The sequence below is a fragment of the Ixodes scapularis genome, unplaced genomic scaffold (assembly GCF_016920785.2).
Source record: "Ixodes scapularis isolate PalLabHiFi unplaced genomic scaffold, ASM1692078v2 PGA_scaffold1__304_contigs__length_218370807, whole genome shotgun sequence".
Classification (NCBI taxonomy): Eukaryota; Metazoa; Arthropoda; class Arachnida; order Ixodida; family Ixodidae; genus Ixodes; species Ixodes scapularis.
Window position 1 is genome coordinate 117,670,978 of NW_024609846.1, and position 9,471 is coordinate 117,680,448.

Consider the following 9,471-nt stretch of genomic DNA (forward strand, 5'->3'; position numbering starts at 1 on the left):
CTTCTGATCTTTCCTGGGTAACTCACACCAACTACGTAACTAACAACGCCAATCGCATGCTTGGATATCTCAAACGAAATTTTTCACAGTCACCAGTGTCACTAAAACTCCTTTTATATACTACTTTAGTACGTACTAAACTTGAATATGCATGTTCTATCTGGGACCCCGGTCATAATACTATCATTGAAACATTGGAATCGGTTCAAAATCGTGCAGCACGTTTCATACTCTGTAATTACCATCGTACATCCAGTGTTACTTCAATGAAAAATACCCTTGGTTTACCCACACTAATGAACCGTAGACGCATTTTTCGCCTCACTTTATTTCACAAGATTTACCATAATAACCCTTTCATGCGCCATGAACTTCTAACGCCACCTACTTATGTTTCATCCCGCGTAGATCACCAGTACAAAGTCGGTATCCCCAATTACAAAACTAACACTTATTATAACTCCTTCGTTCCTCGTTCTAGCTCCGATTGGAATCGCCTTTCCGCTGACATAGCCTCCATAACCAATATTATTGATTTTAAAAATGCCTTGTTTGTTAGTTTTCATTAACCATTTTCTAGTTGTTATTACTGTTATAACATTGTGTAAATATTTTTGAAGTGTCTAAGCAAGCGTGCATTAATTACTGTATCATATTTCATGTATCAAAAACTGTACCCTGTCACCTAATCCCCCCCCCCCCCCCCCCCCCCCACTCCCCTCTGTAATGCCCTTCGGGGCCTTGAGGGTAAATAAATAAATAAATAAATAAATAAATAAATGAAAGTCTTGGCGGAACGTTTACAGTCTGTAATAGCTAAGATTGTTGGCCCGCATCAAACATGCGGCATTAAGGGGAGAAGCATTGTAACCAACGTCCATGTGGCACGCAGCATTTTAGAGTGTTGCGATGCTATGGAGCGCAGAGTGGCGGTACTGCAAATTGATTTGGAAAAAGCATTTGATAGAGTGTCCCATGAAATACTTTTTTCTATTTTAGAGCATGTAAACGTAGGCTCTATTTTGATTGAAGGTCTGCGTATGGCGTACCAGAACTGCGCCACCAGACTCATTGTTAACAAGCGGGTCAGTGACCGCGTTCCCCTTTTTTCTTCAGTGCGGCAAGGCTGTCCACTTTCACCACTGCTTTTTTGTATTTATCTAGAACCCTTTTGTTTAAGCGTCATACGTAGTAACCAAATATGTGGCTTCAAATTACAGGCCAGTGAAGTTCGGATCTTGTCTTACGCGGACGACGTGGCCGTTTTTTGTTCGGATAAAGAGGGTGTTAAAAAAGCCGTAGAGTTAACTGTGACGTTTTGTGAAAACACGTGTAGCTCTGTCAACTGGCAGAGGTGTCTGGGTTTCTGGCACGGCGACTGGCCCTCCACGCCTCCGGTTTTTGAGCGCATCGAATGGTCTGTCACGCCGGTGCGCTATCTCGGCGTACCGTTAGAGTACTACCGCTCCAGCGATCAGTTTTGGCGCGAAGAAACGGAAACTTTGCGTGCAAGGACTGAGAAGTGGAGAGGAAGTGCCATGTCTATTTTTGCTCGCGCAACTATCTGTAACACCTTTTTAGCAGCAAAGCTGTGGTACGTGCTACAGGTGATACATTGTTCGCGAATTAACATACAGCGTATGCATCGGGTTTTTGCTGTTTTTGTCTGGAGTTCCTCCTGGGAAAGAATGTGTCGAACCAATATTTTTCGTCGGGTGAAAGACCGAGGGCTAGGCCTCACACACATGTTCATAAGACAACTGGTCAACAGATTTCTTTTTCTTCGTGACCAGAAAGACCCTTTTCTTAGGACTGTTATTCAGTTAAGGCTATACAATGTTTTGCCAGAGTTTGTAGTTGCGTCGTGTGATGATTGTTTTTCTGGTGCATACGGCTATTTTAAGGAAGTCATCGGTGCGTACCGCTTTTTAGCGACGCGTTTCTCTTTGGATTATCTCGCTGAGGTTTCGCGTAAACGTTTGTCAAGAGATTTGATTGATTTGTTATTTCCTGTCCCGTTGTACCGGTCCAGATACAGTGCAGGCCCGGGACTAGACGTTTTAAAAAGGGTTAAAAAGATGGTAGTTCCCGCGAACGTGAAAACTTTCTTCTTTAAGTTGCACAGGGAAACCCTGCCCGTTAAAACATGGCTTATCGCTAAAGGCGTACCAACAGCATGGTCAGAGCACTGCGTCCTCTGTAAGCAGCCCGAGACAATAGAACACGTATTTATCGACTGCTGGGACGCGGTGTTCTTTTGGGATGTTCTGCAGAGAACGCTAAAAAAGGACTTACCCCTATCGCCTCACGGCATCCGATACCTGTCTGTAGATGGAAAGGGCACGGTGCCTTATGATCTTATAATGCTTTTAGGCCTGCACAGTATTTGGCAGTGTCGTCTTGCGGTGCGTCATGCCGATATCAACGTCCGCCCAGTGCACAAGTACTTTGTAGAAACGGTGTGTCACCTGCAGGAAGTGATGAAAATGCAACAACCGTTACCTGAGTGGTTGCCCGTTCTTGAAGAGCTGGCGACCATTAAGGATTTTTAATTTTCGTTTTTCAGGGTGGCTCTTTTAGCCCTTCATTGATGTCATTTTCTGTGTTGTAAAATTCAGGAAATAAAGAAAAAAAAAAAAAAAAGCAGAGTGGCGCAGTGGAAGCGTGCTGGGCCCATAACCCAGAGGTCCGTGGATCGAAACCACGCTCTGCTACGGCGAATGTTTTTGCCGATGTTCGAGGTTTTGAAATGAACACCAGTTATCGCGATTATTAATATTTTTTTAATTAACTTGAAATATTATTTATAATATCTTTTTATGCATGTATCCGCAGTCTTCTCGAGAGTGTCCTCTGCTTACACCCAAAATCACAGCAGAGTGGCGCAGTGGAAGCGTGCTGGGCCCATAACCCAGAGGTCCGTCGATCGAAACCACGCTCTGCTACGGCAAATGTTTTTGCCGATGTTCGAGGTTTTGAAATGAACACCAGTTATCGCGATTATTAATATTTTTTTAATTGACTTGAAATATTATTTATAATATCTTTTTATGCATGTCTTTTCTATCTTTTTATATATTTTTATATCTTTTTACGCATTCTTCTCGAGAGTATCCTCTGCTTACACCCGAAATCACAGCAGAGTGGCGCAGTGGACCATTCTGTTTTCCGGCACTCGTATCGAGCGGACGCAGGGTCATGAGCTCCGAAGGAGCGGCGATAGGGGCCGTCGCCGGCCGTGGTATCTCGGCTGAATCATCCCCGGATCCTTATCGAGTAGTACTGCCCCCCCTGCCATCAGGAGATATTTTTTTGAACTCGGTGATTCTTCACGCCGACATTACGGGACGCCCGTACAAAACTGAAAATTTCAAGGGCGCCCTTCCTGCCCTAAAACCGGGAGGGGCGTACCAAATGAATCAAGTCTGGCTCTTCACGTTCCAGTCGCCGGACGTCCCGCGGTAGTTGCTTGAAGCCCGGGAGCTGCAAGTGAAGGGCAAGAAGTGCCTCGTCGTAGATCCCAATGACGGTGAGGTACGCCTTCACTGGCTACCCTTTCACGTGAGCGACGACTCGGTTCGACGAGCGCTCGAGCCGTACGGCAAGGTGAGCGAGGTTACCCGCGACACGTGGAGAACGGAAGGCTTTGCGGGCGTCCAATCCACAACGCGGTTCGTGAAGATGACATTCAAGAATGGCATTACCAAGGACACTCTTCCGCACCAGCTGCGTGTGCAGGGAGGTAATGTGCTCGCGTTGGTTCCTGGCAGGGCCCCCCTATGCCTTCGTTGCAAGAGGACGAGTCATATCCGCAGGGACTGTGGTGTTCCTCGCTGCGATGAGTGCAACCGCGTCAGACACGAGAAAGAGAACTGCGCCCGCACTTACGCAGCGATGACAGAGGTTGCCGTAGCGGGGGACTTCGACGAGCACGCCATGGACGAAGAAGAGGCTGAGGCAGCCGTGGCGAGCACCACGCCGGGAGGGTCGCTGCGGTGGTTTCGACGCCGTCCGAAGAAGTAACAGAGAAGACTGCACCGGAGAAGGGTGACCCAAGCCGCACGATGGAGGAGCCCCCGCTCAAGGTACCGTGCAGCATCCAGCAGACCAGACCACTCAACAGCGAGCCTCAAGGAGACACGGACCCGGGCAACGCAGGCACTCTAACCGACGGCGAGTCGGAGATGAGTGAATCTGAGGATGCCGTTTTCAAGCAACCACCGGACGTTCGCTCTGCAGAGGCTTCCGCCGCAGTGCGAACAGAGCTGAAGTGGCGCACGGCGATAGCACGGAGAGAGCGATTCAACCCCAAGCCGCGAATACCTACGGAAGAGCGCCGACGGGCTGCACCCTCGTAGGTAGGTTCCCTCGGCTTTCGCTCTTCGGTACATGTCCTTTTCTGACAGACGCGCAACTTGCAGCCATTGTCCGCGACTGCCGGCAGCGGGTGCTTAACTTCCCACAACACACGCGCTGGGACGTCTAAAGCTTGCCACCCTTAACAGTGTAAGCCTGATCGCCCAAGAGCGGAAACAGTGGGTCCTTAACTTACTTTTGCAACAGAAAATAGACGTTGCTTTTCTGCAAAAAACCAAACTTAGTACTGATAAGCAGGTGAAAGACATGGCTCATTTTCTGAGAAAGCACTATGACTGCTTTACCTCCAAGGCGAACGCACGGAGTGGCGGGGCGGCCATATTGATAAAAAAATCGAGAGGCATCACGATTTCCCCTGAATGGGAAAATGACCTTAACGGTCGGGTGTGTGCGGTGGAAGTTCTGTACCAGGGAGAGCTACACCAGCTTGTTTTGGTCTATGCCCCAAACGAGATAGTGGAGAGAAAGCAGTTTTTCTCTACTCTCTGGCAATACGTTGACACATCGTGCAAAATTGTATTGGCTGGCGATTTTAATTGCGTATTGCATGTCGCAGACAGCTCGAAGGCTTTGCGGTCGGATAGCAGCCGCGTGGAACTTCGCAACATATTACGGGACTTCGATTTGCAAGACGCAAATGAATTTGCTGCGGGCCCATGCTTAGAGTAGACCCACTGGCAGGGTACATGCCATGCAAAGCTGGACAGAATTTACGTTTCAAGTGAACTTGCGGCAACCAGTTCAGCATACGAGGTTCTCCCGCTGGCTTTCTCCGACCACGCCCTGGTAACAATTGCTGTTGAGAAGGTGGCTCCCCAGACAAAAACTTCGTCGTCATGGTGGAGTGGATGGAAGTTGAATGAAAGCCTTTTAGACGATGAGCTGCTGCGCGCAGAAATTAAGAACATAATCGGGGAGAAAAGCGACGGGAAGGTTGTGGACGCAGTGATCTGGGAGGAGTTGAAACAAGATATGAAACTGGCAGCCTTTAGGTTCAGCCAAGAGAAAGCCGCCCGAAAAAAGGCGGTGAAGTGTTCCTTGACACAGAGTCTACGCACTCTTATAGCTGAGGAAAACTAAACGCCTGGAGTGTTCGCGAGCGACATTAGAGAGTGCAAAGGCCGAATTCTTGAGCTCCTCGAACACGACTATAAAGGTGCCATGATTCGAAGTAGAACCCTCACCTTCGAAAGGGACGAAGAGCCCCGTAAGATATTCAAGACGCGAGAAAGACAGCACGCAAGTCGTAACCAGATCACCAAGCTACAAGTCGGCCACGACACAGTTACGCGGCAAGAGGATATCGAGGCTGCTTTTGTGAGTGCTTACACCACTCTGTTTACAGCGGACGGAAACGAGCAAACATCTGAAATATACAAAGGATCGTTGCCAAAGGTCTCAGAGTCCATAAGAAAGAAAATCAACCAAGAGTCTTCGGGACGTGTTCGCCGACATCCTGCGCCGGGGACTGCTCCCGCCTTCGATGCGTCAAGCGGTTACCGTGCTAATTCCAAAGAACGTCGCACGACCCCTTGGAGTTGGTCACTTTCGGCCGATCAGTCTGTTAATTTGCGATTACAAGATCCTGGCCAAGATTCTTGCGAAGCGGCTGGAGTCAGGACTTAGCAGCGTCATTGGAGACCACCAGACCTACGGCGTCAAAGGAAGAACGATTGCAACGAACCTGCATGCAATGCGTATAGTGTGCGAAACGGCAGAGGTGTTACAGTGTCCGCTGGCAGTGCTGCAGGTTGACCTGAGCAAAGCCTTTGACAGAGTGTGTCATTCTTTTCTTTTTTCTCTTCTCGAGTCGTGCGGTATTGGTGCGCGCTTGCTGCGGTATGTGCAACTGTGCTACCGCGGAATCTCTACACGTCTAATTGTTAACGGGAACAAGACCGCTCCCATTTCTGTGAGCAGATCAGTGAGGCAGGGCTGTCCACTCTCGCCAATCTTGTTCGCACTGTACCTGGAGCCACTCTGCAGAGCAATTGTTCCCGATGCGAGCATCAGTGGTTTGGTGCTGTCCTCAGGCTCACTTAAACTCCTGGCGTACGCCGACGACGTGGCAGTGGTGTGTTCGTCGGCAACTCAGGTGAAGGCTGTGGTGCAGCATATTAAGAACTTCTGTACCGTATCCGGCGCGCAAATGAACCCGGAAAAGTCGGCTGGTGCCTGGCTAGGTGGCTGGGACACGAAGCCAGAGCGCTTTCTTGGCATCCCGTGGACGTCCAAGGTGTCAAGTTATTTGGGAGTTTGTTTAGATGTAGAACAGCTGAGTACGGGCCGAGGCGGAGTGGACTTAAGTCGCCTGAGATTCAAAGCGGCAGACTGTCACGGCAGATATATTTCATTACTGCATCGGGCACACATTTGTAACTCTGTTTTCTTTCCGACTGCATGGTATACGGCACAAGTGGTGCCGTGCGCATCCCCTGATATTGCAAAAGTGCATCGATTGTTTGCAACCTTTGTCTGGGAGTCAAAATTTGAGCGCATGCGACGAAATAACCTGTTCTTAAGTCAGAAAAAGGGCTGGCTCGGATTAGTAAATGTTGAGCTGAAGCTTCGAGTACACCGGTTCTTGTTCCTTAGAGATCATAAAGGTGCTTTCATTTTGTCGGCATTCAGAGAATTTAAAGGAGCATGTTTGAGTCCCTGGCTTGAAGATGCAACAGGAGGTGCCCGTTCACGTGTGCTTAAATTTTACAAAGAAATAGCGGATGCTATACGTTTTATCCCAAGCGAGGTTTTCAAGGGAGTATCTCGATAAGGTTAAAAGAAAAAGATTGTACTGGGATACGCTAGAATCAATGACGCCTCCTCCATTGTATCGCATTAGTGCAGAAGGTGTGTATAAGTCTGATGTTTTCCAGCGTCTTCGACGCTATCCAGTCAAAATGGGGTCAAAGAATTTTTTCCTCCGCCGGCATTGGGAGGCACTTCCTGTGAAGACTTGGTTAGTGAAAAAAGGGTTTTTTGAACCTTGGTCTACAAATTGTGCACTTTGTCCGGTTTCAGAAACACTGGAGCACGTATTCTTGTACTGTACGAATGCCGAGCTGTTTTGGGCCGAGCTTCGAGCGGTGTTGCGGACAGATCTCTACATGGACTGGAAAAAGGTCAAATACTTGGAGTTCGGCTCAGGTCTAAAAATCAGAGCCTGGGAAGTTCTCGCTCTTATTGGATTGCATGGTTTATGGAACTCGCAGAATGATCACTTGTTTGTGGTGAAAGGAGCAAAGCCAGCTTGGCGCCACTTTGTCGAGGGTTTTTTTGTATGTCGACTCGATTATAGAGGCAACGCAACAATCAGGCTTGGAATGCTGGACAACATGGAAAGCGCGTTTGCAAAGGCGCTTTCGTAAGGAGCTGTACTGTGTTGGGCTGAATGCTGCAAAGTTCCTACGCTGCCCTTCAATGTGAGGCAAACGGTCAAACAAGCGGACAGTGCCGTGAGGCTTTTAACCCTGTAAATAATGCGTATTTTAAATAAAATGTAAAACAAAAAAGGCGCAGTGGAAGTGTGCTGGCCCCATAACCCAGAGGTCCATGGATCGAAACCACGCTCTGCTACGGCGAATGTTTTTGTCGATGTTCGAGGTTTTTAAATGAACACCAGTTATCGCGATCATTAATATTTTATAATTAACTTGAAATATTATTTATAATATCTTTTATGCATATATCCACATTCTTCTCGAGAGTATCCTCTGCTTACACCCAAAATTACAGCAGAGTGGCGCAGTGGAAGCGTGCTGGGCCCATAACCCAGAGGTCCGTGGATCGAAACCACGCTCTGCTACGGCGAATGTTTTTGCCGATGTCCGAGGTTTTTAAATGAACACCGGTTATCGTGATTATTAATTTTTTTAAATTAACTTGAAATATTATTTATAATATCTTTTTATGCATGTATCCGCAGTCTTCTCGAGAGTGTCCTCTGCTTACACCCAAAATCACAGCAGAGTGGCGCAGTGTCGAAACTGTGTTACGTATTGCAAGTGTTGCAGTGTGCGCGTGTGAATATTCAAGCCTTTCACCGCATTTTTTCTTTATTTATTTGGAGCTCAGGGTCAGAGCCTATGAGACTGGACAACCTTTTTAGAGGTGTCAAGTTAGGCGGAGTAGGGTTAACACACTTGTTTATTTCACAAATTGCTTCGCGTTCTTTTGTTTTTACGGGACCAGGAGAACCCTTTTCTGAGGACAGTTCTTCAGTGTAAGCTGGCCTTTTTTGTGCCAACGTTCGTCGTGTCATCTTATTCTTCGGAGTCACCACGTTTAGTTGGCTTTCTTAAGGAGGTGGCTGATTCCTTTTTATTTTTGAATGCAAGGTTCTCGATCGAGCATTTGAGTTCCGTTTCCAGGAAGAGGCTTGTGCGGGACTTGAGGGACATGCTTTTCCCCATTACGCTCTATCGGCCTTTATTTGCTCACGGACCTGGGCAGGACTGTCTACAGAGGGTAAAACAAATGATAATAGCGCCACGAGTAAAAACTTTCTTTTTCAAACTACATACTGCAACGCTGCCAGTTAAGCCCTGACTTCAAGATAAAGGAATATATGTACCCTCGAGTATAAACTGCAACTTATGTAAGGCCCCCGAAACCATTAATCATTATTTCATTGACTGTTGGGACGTCATTTTCTTTTGGGACCGTCCTCAAAAAAACAATAAAAACAGAATTATACATGAACCCACATACTATCCGTTATCTCCCTCTTAAGAAAAATGAAACTATGCCCATTGATACGTTTGTAGTTCTTGGTCTTTATAGCCTCTGGCGATCTAGATTGAGTGTAAGGCACGCAGACGTCACGCTCCTGCATACGCACATTGTATTTTTAGAGTGTATTTCTACTCTGAAATCCGTCATCGAGACACTTCCAGAGATGCCCAAATGGGCAAGTGTTTTTGATCAGCTACTTGCAGCAAAGTGGCTGTAAGGGACGCCCAGAAGACTTGGGTGTTGCCTTTTTAAACCACGGACCAGTGTATGTGCTACATGCCTGTATATTGAAATAAAAAATAAAAAGCAGAGTGGCGCAGTGTCTCTTGAAGGTTCATTACGTGTCGCTACGCTGAACGT

At 47.4% G+C, this 9,471-nt stretch overlaps 2 non-coding genes across 2 annotated transcripts; both read left to right on the plus strand.

Moving 5' to 3' along the window:
• The first annotated feature begins 2,642 nt into the window (after nucleotides 1–2,642).
• Trnam-cau lies at nucleotides 2,643–2,714 on the plus strand. The gene has a single exon. It is a non-coding gene; the product is annotated as a tRNA-Met (tRNA).
• Nucleotides 2,715–8,110: 5,396 nt separating this feature from the next.
• Trnam-cau lies at nucleotides 8,111–8,182 on the plus strand. Its single transcript has one exon. It is a non-coding gene; the product is annotated as a tRNA-Met (tRNA).
• Nucleotides 8,183–9,471: the final 1,289 nt, after the last annotated feature.